Genomic DNA, 13112 nt, shown 5'->3' with positions numbered 1-13112 from the left:
AGAAAGCCTAAGAAACATACTAAATACCATTAAACAGACCAATATATACATTATGAAAGTCCCAGAAGAAAAAGAAAGAGAATAAGGAAAAAAAACTCAAAGAAAGGGGACGGAAACAGACATCCAGATTTAAGAAACCCATAGAACTCTAACCATAGTGAATTCAAAGAAATCCACACTGAGACACATTGTAAGTAAACTGTCAAAAGTCAAAGACAGAGAGAATATTCAGAAGGCAGCAAGAGAAAAGCAATTCACCATGTGTAAGAGAACCTCAAGACTTTCAGTGGATTTTTCAGCAAGAACTTCGTAGGCCAGAAGGGAGAAGGGTGATACATTCAAAGTGCTGAAAGGGAAAACTACTAACCAAGAATGCTATGTCTGGCAAAACTCTTATTCAAAAATAAAGGAGAAATAAAACCTTTCCAGATATGAAAACAAAACGAAACAAAAACAAAAAACAAACAAACAAAAAAATTGAGGGAGTTCATCACCACTAGACCTGCTTTGTAAGAAATGCTAAAGGAAATTCTTTAAGTTAAAACAAACAGACCCTGAACAGCAACACAAAAGCACAAGAAAGTATGAAGCTTGCTAGTCAGGGTAAACATACAGACAAAAAAGAATATTGTAATGGATGTGTGTAAAAAATCAATTTTAATTCTGGTATAAAATTCTGGAATAAAATAATTTAAAAATTACTATTACTATAAAATATGTTAATGGATAGATGATATAAAAATGTGATTTGTGACCTCAATAATATAAAGTGTGTAAAGGGGAGAAAGTAAAAGCGAAAAGTATTTATATGAAATTGAATTTGTTATCAGTTTATTAATAGATTGTTAGAACTCTAAGATGCTTTATGTAAGCCCCATGGTACCACAAAGAAAATACCTGTAGAACAAACACAAAAGAAAATTGTGAAGGAATCAATGTCACTAAAACCACCCCCCCAAAAAAAACAAAGACAGAAAAAGAGGAAAAGAGCGACAAAAACACTGTGAGACAGAAAGCAAATAACAAAATGGAATAGTAAATCCTTCCCTATCAAGAACTACTTAAATGCAAATGGATTCAACTCCCCAGTCAAAGGCAAAGAGTGGCTGAATGGATAAAAAACAAGATCCACTAAATGTGTCTAGAAGAAACTTTTCATTTAAGGATACACATAGGGTGAAAGTTAAAGAATAAAAAAAGATACTTGATGCAAATGGTAACCTAAAGGGAACAGGGAGGGGGGCATAATTATAACAGATAAAATAGACTTTAGGTCAAATATTGTAAAAAGAGACAAAGAAGGACATTATATAATGATAAAAGGGTGAATTCACTAAAAAGATACAACAATTAAAAATGTATACTGACCTAACGGCAAAGCACTGAAATATAGAAAGGAAATACTGACAGAACTAAGGAAAAGATAAACAGTAACAAATAATATTAGGAGATTTCAATACTTCACTTTATTTATTTATTTATTTATAATTATGTTTAATTTTTTAATTAAAATTTTAATTTTAATTCAAGTATAGTTAACATACAGTGTTATATTAGTTTCAGGTGTATAATATAGTGGTTCAACAATTCTATACATTACTCATTGCTCACCATGATAAGTGTACTCTTTAATTCCCATCACCTATTTCACCCATCCCTCCACCCACCTCACCTCTGATAACCCATCAGTGTATTCTCTACAGTTAAGAGTCTGTTTCTTGGTTTGTCTCTCTCTGTTTTTTTCCCCTTTGCTCATTTGTTTTATTTCCTAAATTCTCAGTGTTTCACTTTAAATAATGGATCTCATCCAGACAGAAGAGAAACAAGGAAACAGAAGACTTGAACAACACTATAGACCAAATGAACTTAACAGCATATACAGAACATTTCAGCCAATAGTAGCAGAATACAGTTTTCTCAAGCACATGAAGGACGTTCTCCAAAACAGATCACATGTTAAGTCACAAAACTAGTCCTAACAAATTTAAAAAGAATTAAATCATACTAAATATATTTTCCAAACACAATGTAATCAAACCAGAAAACAGTAAGAGAAGGAAAACTGGAAATTTCACAAATACATGGAAATGAAACAACACACCCTTGAACAACCAGTGCATCAAAGAAGATACCAAAAGAAAAATTAGAAAATATCTTTAGACAAATGAAAATGAAAACACAACATAATAAAATTTATGGGGGACAGAAAAGCAGTACTAAGAGGGAAGTTTATAGCAATAAATGCCTCAAAATGAGGAAAAGTCTCAAATCAACAACCTAACTTTAAACCACAAGGAACCAGAGAAAGAAAAACAAACTAAGCCTGAAGTTGGCAGAAGAAAGGAAATAATAAAAATCAGAGCAGAAATAAATGAAAGGGACTAGAAAAACAATAGAAAAGATCAATGAAATGGAGTTTGTGTTTTGAAAAGATCAATAAAATTGACAAACTTTTAGCTAGACTAAGAAAAAAACAGAAGACTCAAAATTGGAAATGAAGGAGGAGGCATTACAACTGATTCCACCGAAATTAAGAATTATTAAGAGATTACTATGAGCAATTATATGCCAACAAATTGGATAATCTAGAAGAAATGGACAAATTCCTAGAAACAGGCAATCTACCAAAACTGAAACATAAATAAATAGAAGTTCTGAACAGACCCATAACTAGTAAAGAGAAATGAATCATAATAAAAAATCTCCCCAAAAGGAAAAGCCCATGACTAGATGGCTTCACTGTTGAATTCTACCAAATATTTAGAGAAGAATTGATGTCAATCCTTTTCAAACTCTTTCACAAAGCTGATGAGGAAGGAGCACTTCCAAATTCATTTTATGAGGCCAGCATTACCCTGATACCAATGCCAGAAAAATATATTATAAGGAAAGAAAACTGCAAGCTCATATCTCTGATGTATATTTATGCAGAAATCCCCACCAAAATAGTAGCAAACCAAATTCAACAGTGCATTAAAAGGTTCATACATCAAGACCAAGTGAAATTTATCCCTGGAATGCAAGGGTGGTTCAACATACAGATATCAATCAGTGTGATATACCACATTAATAGAACAAAAGATAAAAATCACATGATCATCTTATTAGATGTATAAAAAACATCTGACAAACTCAACACCCTTTCATAATAAAAACACTCATCAAACAAATAATAGAATGAAATTATCTCAACATAATAAAAGCCATATATGACAAGCTCACAGCTAAAATCCTAATCAACAGGAAAAAAACCAAAATCTTTTCCTCTAAGATTAAGAACAAGACAAGGATGCTCACTCCTGCCATTTTAATTAAACATAGTTGGAAGTCCTAGCTAGAACAAATAGATAGGAAAAAGAAATAAAAGTCATCCAAATTGGAAAAGAAAAAGTAAAATTATTTTTACTTTTGCAGATGACATAATCTTATGTGTAGACAACTCTAACGATTTTACACATAAAAACTTAGAATAAATGAATTAAACAATATTGTAAGATAAAAAATCAACATACAAAACTCAGTTGAGTTTCTACAAACTAGGAATGAACAATCCAAAAAGAAAATTAAGAAAACCATTGTATTTACAAGAGCATCAAAAGGATAAAATACTTAGGAATAAATGTAACTAAAGACATGAAAGACCTGCACATTTAAAACTACAAAGCATTGCTGAAAGAAGTTAAGGACATGAATGAAAAGCTACACATGTGTTCATGGATTGGAAGACTTAATGTTGTTCAAATGTCCATATTACCTGAAGTGGCCTACAAATTTAATGCAATCCCTATCAAAATCCCAATGGCATTTTCTATAGAAATAGAAAAATATAATCCTAAAATTCATATGAGTCCACAAAGGATTCTGAATAGTCAAAACAATCTTGAGAGAAAAGAATAAAGTTGGAAGACTTACACTTCCTGATTTCAAAACATATTACAAAGCTAGAATAATCAAACAGTATGGTACTGGCATAAAGACAGATTATAGACCAATAGAACTAAATAGAAAGCCCAGAAATAAACCCTCACTTATGCAGTCAAAAGATCTTCAACAGGATGGCAAGACTAAAAAGACAAATTTTAACATGAATGACCCTTTCATACTTAATGAAGATATTCAGACACGGGTCTAAGGACTAAAAATTAACAGGAGAGCTGCCAGTAGCATGTCTATAGTCTGAAATAAGATCATTTCTTATTTTTTTAAAGTAGAACCTAAAGTGCTGAAGGGGAGGTGGGTGGGGGGATGGGTTAAATGGGTAATGGGTATTAAGGAGGGCACTTGTCGTGATGAGCGCTGGGTGTTGTATGTAAGTAATGAATCACTAAATTCTACACCTGAAAGTAATATTACACTGCATGTTAATTAACTGGAATTTTTTTTATTTTTTTTTAAGATTTATTTATTTATTTATTTGACAGAGAAAGAGATAGTGAGAGAGGGAACACAAGCAGGGGGAGTGGGGGAGGGAGAAGCAGGCTTCCTGCTGAGCAGGGAGCCCAACGAAGGGCTCAATCCCAGGACCCCAGGATCTTGACCCAAGCCAAAGGCAGATGCCCAAAGACTGAGCCACCCAGGTGCCCCAATTAACTGGAATTTAAATAAAAAATTGGATAAGAAAAAAGTAGAACCTAAAGTATTCACATTGATCTTGGATCCTCCAAACGAAGGTTTAGAGATTATACCTATGGTAGCCTTCAAAATACCCAACTGTGTCTACAATATCTTGTTCAGAGTCTCTGGTTCCAATTTCACAGTTGTGCCAGGATTAGATGAAAAAGCAATTGTGAAAAAGCAAGGATTATAGGCCTTGAAATGTCTTGCTACTGTTCTGCTCATACAGAAATGAACCTGCCAAACTCTCTCTGTCTATAAATCAGTTTAGTAGTAAGGGGGAGTGTGTTCCCATGATGGGAAATCCCCCAAGTTGAACATTCTGTTACTCTGCATCAGAAAAAAAAGCCCAACACCATAGGAGTTTGATGGGAAAGCATTTTCATACTCTGAATGCTTGTTAAAAGTAAATTTATTGATGATAAAAGGAAAACTATAATGAAAAATAGGGAAAATAGGTCAAATTTCTTGTAGGAGTAACATAAGCGAGAATTAGCATTATAGTAGATGCGTACGTTAAAAGGGAAAATGTGTGTGTGTGTGTATACACACACACATATATAGAATTTTATTTGAAAGAATTTTATTTAAAAGGAAGTTGGGAACAAAACATTTACTAGCCCTTTGATCCCATTTAAATTACTAACAAAGGGCGCATCAATGGAGAATTGAGGTTATTCATTTGCATATTTTAGTGAAATCACTAAACAAGCCAGCTCTTCTGTTATCATATAGCACCTAAGAAAAACAAAGCAAATTGCTAGTTCTGACTCATTTGAATAATAGGCAAGTCAACTTAAGACATAACTGATTCTAAAATAAATTCTTCAAAGCTGTAACTCATGGCTTTACTTTGATTTACACTGGGAAAATTAATCATTCTTTTAAAAGAAGAATTAGTCACTGCTTAACAATTAAAGTACCAACACATTGGGAAAAAAAAGGGCAAATTGTGATGATGCCTTCATCTTGCCAGGGGACTCGTGGAATAACTTGGTTCTTGGGAACCAGTACCATGGTGTCCACCTGTAAAACTGGCCCATCCATCCTCAACAGCAACCTGGCCAAATTTGGATAGTGGGTGCATCCAGATATTGACCTCCAGGCTAATTATCTGCACCTGGATGTAACAGGTTTTTTTGTTGTTGTTCACATCACCTCTGGTCACCCTGTGATAGAGTTTCTAAAAGCCGCTAGGCCAGGATCCTTTCTTCAGCATGAAGGGGATGGTGTCCAGAATGGAACACTGGGACAAGCCAATGGTTGCAATAGGAGCCAATCAATCTCCCTTTCATCTTGAGGATACTAAGAACCCTGGGACTTTGATTAAAGACACTTGGGAAAATGAGATGAAGGTTAGACTTGCCATCAAACTGGGAACTACAGTGGAATATTTAGCACCATGTGCTAATCAGATAGATACAATCTCATTTATGCCCGTGCAACCTGAATTTGGAGGGCAGAAATTTATGGGAGATACGATGTCCATGGTTCATCAGGGGAAGACTCAGTGTCCATCTTTAGACATAGAGGTCAGTGCTGAAGTGGGTACGACACGATCCATGACTGCAGACATGGGTGCTAACATGTCGGTGTCTGGCAGGGCTATCATGAGGCGTGAACACCCCAGGTCCGTGATCGACCTGTTAAGATATTGGCTCAGAAGTGGCTCAGAAACATTCTTTTCATCAGCACGATCTTAAGGAGCTAATGTTTCTGCTCATGAAATTTTCCTCTTACTGGAAAACAAGAATGGTGGCCACCAAATCATATTGTGTGAGGCAGTGCTGCTCTCCTGAGCAACCCTTTATTCCAATGTCTAAGACCGATGGTGCAAAATGCTCTAGGGAGTTAGAAATTAGTGTGTATACCTACATTTTTAGTGATGGACTTTAAAGATTAGTGTGGTTAAAATATACTGTTTTTACTGGGAGACTTGATTTTTATAAAGAATAAAAATAGAGCTATATTAAGATTATAAACAGAAATACAAGGTATCTCTCCTACTGCCTAAAGAAGTCATATTAGCTATTAAGAAGTAATAATTTTCTGCATTTCTGAAAAAAATTTTCTGTTGTCTCCCATCTGTTTTCCAAAAGCGAAGGAAGTCCTTATGTTCTTCCTATTTCATGTTACTTGTGATTTGTGTATATGATTGACAATCTGAGTAGAAAGGAACATAGGAAAAATCCAAGCTTGGATCTGGCTGGGTAGTATACCATAGTCTTCTGGCATCTAACGTCTATTTTTCCCTTTTTACACAATACTTAATACATAAAAATGTATGAAGCCCAGGAGTTTTCATGTGGTCTACTCTAAAAAATAAGCATTGATTTTATCAGGGTGATTTGTCAGCTTTGCTGAAGGGACAGATTTTTCAGTATTTTTTCTTCCCCTTTTCTTAATGCCACCTAACCATTCTTTTTTTTTTTAAAGATTTTATTTATTTATTTATTTATTTGAGAGAGAGAGAAACAGCATGAGAGGGGATAGGGTCAGAGGGAGAAGCATGCTCCCCACTGAGCCGGGAGCCAGATGTGGGACTCGATCCCAGGACTCCGGGATCATGACCTGAGCCGAAGGCAGTCGCTTAACCAACTGAGCCACCCAGGCACCCGCCACCTAACCATTCTTAAGGACATTAAATAATGTTGTTGCCTGAGTTCTGAGTAGAAAGAAAATTAAAGCCTCCATTTGGAAATATTGAGCTGAATCTTGACTCATCCCTTTCAACCTATTTGACCTCAGAAAATCACACAACCTCTGTGAGTTTCTATTAACTCATTATACATCAAATGGAATTATAACAATTGTGCGGGGTTGTGTTGAGGCTTAGAAGAGGTACCATATAATATGTAAAGCTTCCAGTACTATTCCTAGAATTTAGTACTCAATACGAAGTAGCTATCATTATATAAGCTTGCCATGTGGGTTTTAAAGTACTTTGATACAGTATTAAACCTACAAATCACTCCTATGACTAGTAGGACAGGTATCTTTGTCCTCATTTAAAAATGAGAAACTAGGGCCCCCTGGGCGGCTCAGTCTTAAGCGTCTGCCTTTGGTTCATGTTGTGATCCCAGGGTTCTGGGATCGAGCCCCGCATGGGGCTTCCTGCTCAACAGGAAGCCTGCTGCTCCCTCTCCCACTCCCCCTGCTTGTGTTCCCTCTCTCGCTGTCTCTCTCTCTCTGTCAATTAAATAAATAAATAAAATCTTTAAAAAAAATAATAAAAAAATAAAAAATAAAAATGAGAAACTAAAGCTCAGCTGCAGGCTGGTACCAAGAAAAGGATCTAATAGGGCACAGGATTTCTGGTCTGTACTCCTTTTATAAATGGAGCCCTTGGGAGGTGGGGTGGGCAAAGGAAGCTTCTTTTATTTACCACTGTCTTATTTCCAGTCTGACTTTATTCTGTAGCAGAGCCAGATGGCTGAGAATATTCTGGAACTATGGATACTGGCCTCAAGGATATCTATTATTCCAAGAAAGACCACGCAGGTTAGGCGATGACAAGGTACAGCATTAATCCACAAACTGAAATATTTATAACTACGCTCAAAATTATATTTAGAAAAACAAGTATGTACCAATGATTTTATTCTTCTAAAAATTCTTGTTATGTAAGTATGGTAAGAAATTTTGTAAAAAGGACAGGTATCTGCAGTCTTTTTCTCTGTATAAATTGTTAGAATTTTTTTAAAAAATGTAAAAGTAAATCTTTAAATGGTCAGGTCTAGGGCCTCTAAACTTGTAAGGAAGAGATATTTTTCATATTTCTGAAATCTTTTAGATCCCTAGGGATGGTTCTGAAAATAAAGTAAACTGAAGGCAGTGAAGGGAGGAACAAACATGCCGCCTCCCTTTGCGCCCCGCCCCACCCCACTGGGATTCCCAGCTAACTAAGCATGTCGGAGTGAGGAAGCAAGTGGACTGGAGAGCTGTTTGGATATCTGCCAAATAAGACTTCAAGGTCCTCCTGATAGATGGTATCTAATCCATTGATCAGAGATCCCTAACTTAGGGCCTTGGGAACAACATATGCCTAGCTTTAGACTGGCGTATGTTCCCTAAAGTCTCCTTCTTAGAATCATAAAAAAATATTTAAACTGCTACAGAGATTAATTATATTTACCTAGGTAATATATATGCTACGATTCAGGTTTCATCTGAACATACAGAAGAACTGCCTCAAATCCTTACCGAGCCTTATCACAAATTTCAAATAACATAAATGACTATTGCACAGTAGTGCTGCTGAAAAGAAAATGGTTAGTATTCATTAGGAGCAATAGTCTCTTTCTTGTTAGAGTAAATTAGTAATATATTGTCTGAATCTGTTACATCATGTGGCCAACATTCTACTTTTTAGGTAGCTAACAATTAGAATTCTCTAAGTTGGTCGTTTTGTTAATTTACCTCACGAGAACAAGGGCCCAACACCCTAGTTTAATAGGAAATGATCTGAATATTCTGAAAATCCGGTGAAAGTAAATTTATATATGACAAAAGGAAGCTAAAATGTAAACTAAAGAAAACATGGTAAGTTTCTTGCAGAAGTAAGGTAACAAGGGAGAAAGGTAACACTACAACAGGCGAATGAATGCATCTCTGTATAAAAGTGTGTGTATATACATACATGTGTATGCTTTCTCTAGCTACTGTATATTATGCATACAGATATTATATACATACAGCTACCATTGCATGACAGGAGGCACTTTGTTTCGTAGTTTCATAGTTTGATTTCTACATTCTATAGATGGAGGAAACACTCAGTAACTTATTCAAGGCCATACTGATTAGATTTGAATCCAGGTCTGCTTGATCCTGAAACCTCTGCTCTTTTTGCTATAATATGTTTCCTCCAGCGGTAACTTATGGCATTTCTGTCAGCACAGGCAGAGGAGTGAGATGACTCCAGAACAAATTAAGTAATCTAATTACACTATATGATCATCTCAGGTTCCCCTTTTCAGACACTCCTCCTGTAAGATATCTCCCCCTCCCCCCGGCCCCACCAGAACACCCTGCAGCCCTGCCCTCATGTCCTGGCAGCTCCACATGTCCTACCACCACCTCTTTTGGTCCAACTGTCCAGATTCCTATTTCTCATGGCCTCATCTAAACCTGGCCATGGACTGGTATCACATCTCCATTCACTTGGCTTGCTGTGTGCACCACTCCCTCAGGGTCAAGGTCTCTGTTTTCCAAAGTGTTTGTATTGTGTTAGTGAGGACAACGGCATAATGTGTTACTCCATTCCTGGGAGGATATTTACATTTCAACAGTGAAATGACTACATACTTAGAAAGTACTCAAATTTGTTCTGAAGGTCCTAAGCAATTTGGTATAAAAATATCAAGCTCATAGGAGAGGCTTTTTTTTGGAGAGTCAGGTCTCTAAGTGGATGTTAGTCACTTACACCGCCTTGTCAGACCTACCTCTAGTTCATAATATTGCTCACCCACAAATCAGTTCCAAAAAGGAAAAATATATTTATCAAAGTAAAAGACTTATGTTATACATCGCAGATATCACCTATCACCAATCAAATCATTGTTCTTTTCTGAGTCTGTGCCTCCGATATTTGAAATCTCAGCAGTTAGTTCTCAGAGGTTCTAAGCTTGTACGGGAAGTTTAAAAAAGTATCTGTACCAACCCTTGGTAGCTCAAAGAAGGCTTTGGATATTTAGATTTTATGTTCTTAAATGTCAAAAGCAGATATTCTAAGTAAATAAATCAAGATAAAATGAGAAAAACCCCACTTTTCTGTTCTTCACTTATACTGATGAACTTAGTCCAAATAACTCTAATCCAAAACTACCAAAGGAAAAGAAGAAGAATGAAAATAAAACTAGAGACAGCAATGTGATGAGATGGAATATGAGTTTGGAATAAGCTCGGTTGTTAATTTTGTCCAAAATAATTTTTAGTAACTCTGGCCATAAGATGGAAGTATTAATGAAAAAAACTTCTTTAAGTGCATAAGATAGCCTGATGATTAGGACACTGGACTTCAGACTCTCCAGTCAGAATTCCTGTATCATTCAAATCCAAGCACTTTGTTGAGCAACCTTGGACAAGTTACTTAACCTCTCCATATTACACTTTTCCTAAAGTGGGGATAATGAGAGCAATCAACCACATGAGGGTATTATGAGGGTAAAATGAGTTAATATAGATAAAAGCACCTAGAACAGGGTCTGGCATGAGGAAATGCTAATTAGGTATTAGGTATCATCACTGTTGTTATTGTTACACGATTGTCACTACTACCAGCTCACAGACTGGGAAGTTCAACAATCCAAAGGCAAAAAAATGGGCAGTACCTGCATTTTTTTACATTTTTAAAAACACCAGTATAAAATGCCAATAATTTTGACTTGTGGTGTTGGATTGTTTGGCTTGAAATACACTTCACCAAACATATCCTCTACTTACTTTGCCCAAAGAAAAGCATGTGCTCTATGCCATCTTATTTATATAAATGGCTACAGAGTGATTAGATAAACATTATAATTAAATGCCCTCATCCAGAAGTCTTTGTTTTTGTTTCAAGGCTAATGGAGGTGATCAGTCTCCCTTCCATGAGAAGAGCCTGTGGCTGTCTTCTGGAAAACATAATTTGGTAGAACTCCCTTCAACATTATTACTAATTTTAGTTTCTGGGTTGCAGATGCTCTCCTTTTGTCTTTATAGTTATTATTAGTACCTTCCTGTGTGTACTGAACAATAATGGTTTGTGATTCATTTTTTTGAAGTCTCTTTATTGACTAAATTAGCCCCCAGAGTGCTGTATAGCAAGTTAGGTTTTGATATAAGGCATAAAATCAGAGAACTATGATCTATCTGAAGAAGTCAAACACATTTTTATGCCTATTCTTTCCAAAAGTATTTTGAGTTACCAAAATAATAAAATCACACTACAGAATATTTACAGAATAAAAAATTAGCACGTTCCATGCCAAGCACGGAGCCCGACACAGGGCTTGATTTCACCACCCTGAGGTCATGACCTGAGCCGAAATCAAAAGTCAGACACTTAACTACCGGAACAACCAGGTGCCCCTTTAATCTTTTCTATATAGGACCGTAATGAAAGCATTTTCCATGTGGCTATGTTATTCTTCATAACTATAATTGTTAATGGATGCGACATGGTTTACTTACTCTTTCTTTATTATTAAACATTTAATTTGTTTCTATCAAGATGACTATTTAAATAACACAGTGGTAAGTCTTTTATGAATATATTTATTTCCACATTTTGGAATTTATTCTTAGAAGAGATTGTCTAAGTATTTATACTTATCTCTCTAGGAAATTATCTAAACTTATAGCTATTATCATGAAGAAAAGAACTTTTCAAAAATATGCAAAATAACTCTATAAAACACTATGACAGCTAGCTAATACTGAAAACATAAATACTCTCTCCATTAAATTCTTAAACTTGTTCTCATCTGAATTTCATTTTCATTCAAATAGCCATATCCTCTCCTTGGCTTCTAAATACATAACTTTGGAAGTATTTCTCACTCTCATGACATTCTGCACCTTTATATGTTAGCACTTATGTCAACTATAATTAATCACTTCTTTGAGTAATGTTTAATGTCTAATTTTTTCACTAGATAATATGCTATATAAGAGCAGAGACCCCACTATTTTGTCACTTTTACACCCAAATGTCTAGCACAGAGCAGACAATGTTGTTTATTCATTCATTGATATATAATGGTTTAAAATTATTTTGTGCAGAATACCTTGCTAACTGCTTTGGGGAAATACATAGAAATAAATGACAGTCCTTGTCTTTAAGGAGTTGTAATAATAATAATAATCCTTTACTATTATTTTTATTTTAATATGTTGTAGGAGAAAGTTCATGGGCTTTAAAACCAGATGGATTTGAGTTTGACTCTCATTTATCATTCGTTGGCTATATGATATTGAACAAATTAGTTAACTTGTTGGAGCCTCATATTGATCATCTGTAAAGCAGGAGTAATACTTGTTCCACAGGTTGTATGAGGTTTAAATAAAGTCGTGTATGCAAAATTTGTTATAGTTCATATAAATTAGAAAGTACTCCATAATTTTTTGTTGAATGAATGAATAAAGCCTTGTCAATTTTGGATTTTCTTCCTTTTTTCCCCCTGGTTTATTCACTTTCTTCCCATTATCATTGTCTGAGTCAATAGTAAAGACTTAAACATTTCATACCTAGGTTATTGATCCTTGCTCCACTTCCTATGATCACCTTCTAATCTATTATCACATAATTCTTCCCAGAGCTTTGTTAATGCCCCAATTTTTTACCAGATAAAACTTACTACAATTTTTAAGGATCCTTGCCAGTTGGTTCCAGGAGTCCATTCTCTCTATCTCAGCGGCCTCAACTCTAATTATGACCTGCTCATGCTGAACATATAGATACAATAAAGAGAGAGTAAAACATAGATATGCCGTATATAATAAACTCAAGTGACAGG

At 35.3% G+C, this 13112-nt stretch overlaps 1 protein-coding gene and 1 pseudogene across 6 annotated transcripts in view; one reads left to right on the top strand and one right to left on the bottom strand.

Moving 5' to 3' along the window:
- SLC4A10 (solute carrier family 4 member 10) overlaps positions 1 to 13112 on the bottom strand; it is a 300268-nt gene that overhangs the window by 46281 nt on the left and 240875 nt on the right. The window lies entirely within an intron of this gene.
- LOC118551160 (ribulose-phosphate 3-epimerase-like) lies at positions 5630 to 6510 on the top strand (annotated as a pseudogene).

Source organism: Halichoerus grypus, chromosome 4, assembly GCF_964656455.1.
Source record: "Halichoerus grypus chromosome 4, mHalGry1.hap1.1, whole genome shotgun sequence".
In the NCBI taxonomy this organism is placed as follows: Eukaryota; Metazoa; Chordata; class Mammalia; order Carnivora; family Phocidae; genus Halichoerus; species Halichoerus grypus.
The sequence above is the reverse complement of the archived record's forward strand: the minus strand, read 5'-3'. Positions and strand labels throughout refer to the sequence as shown.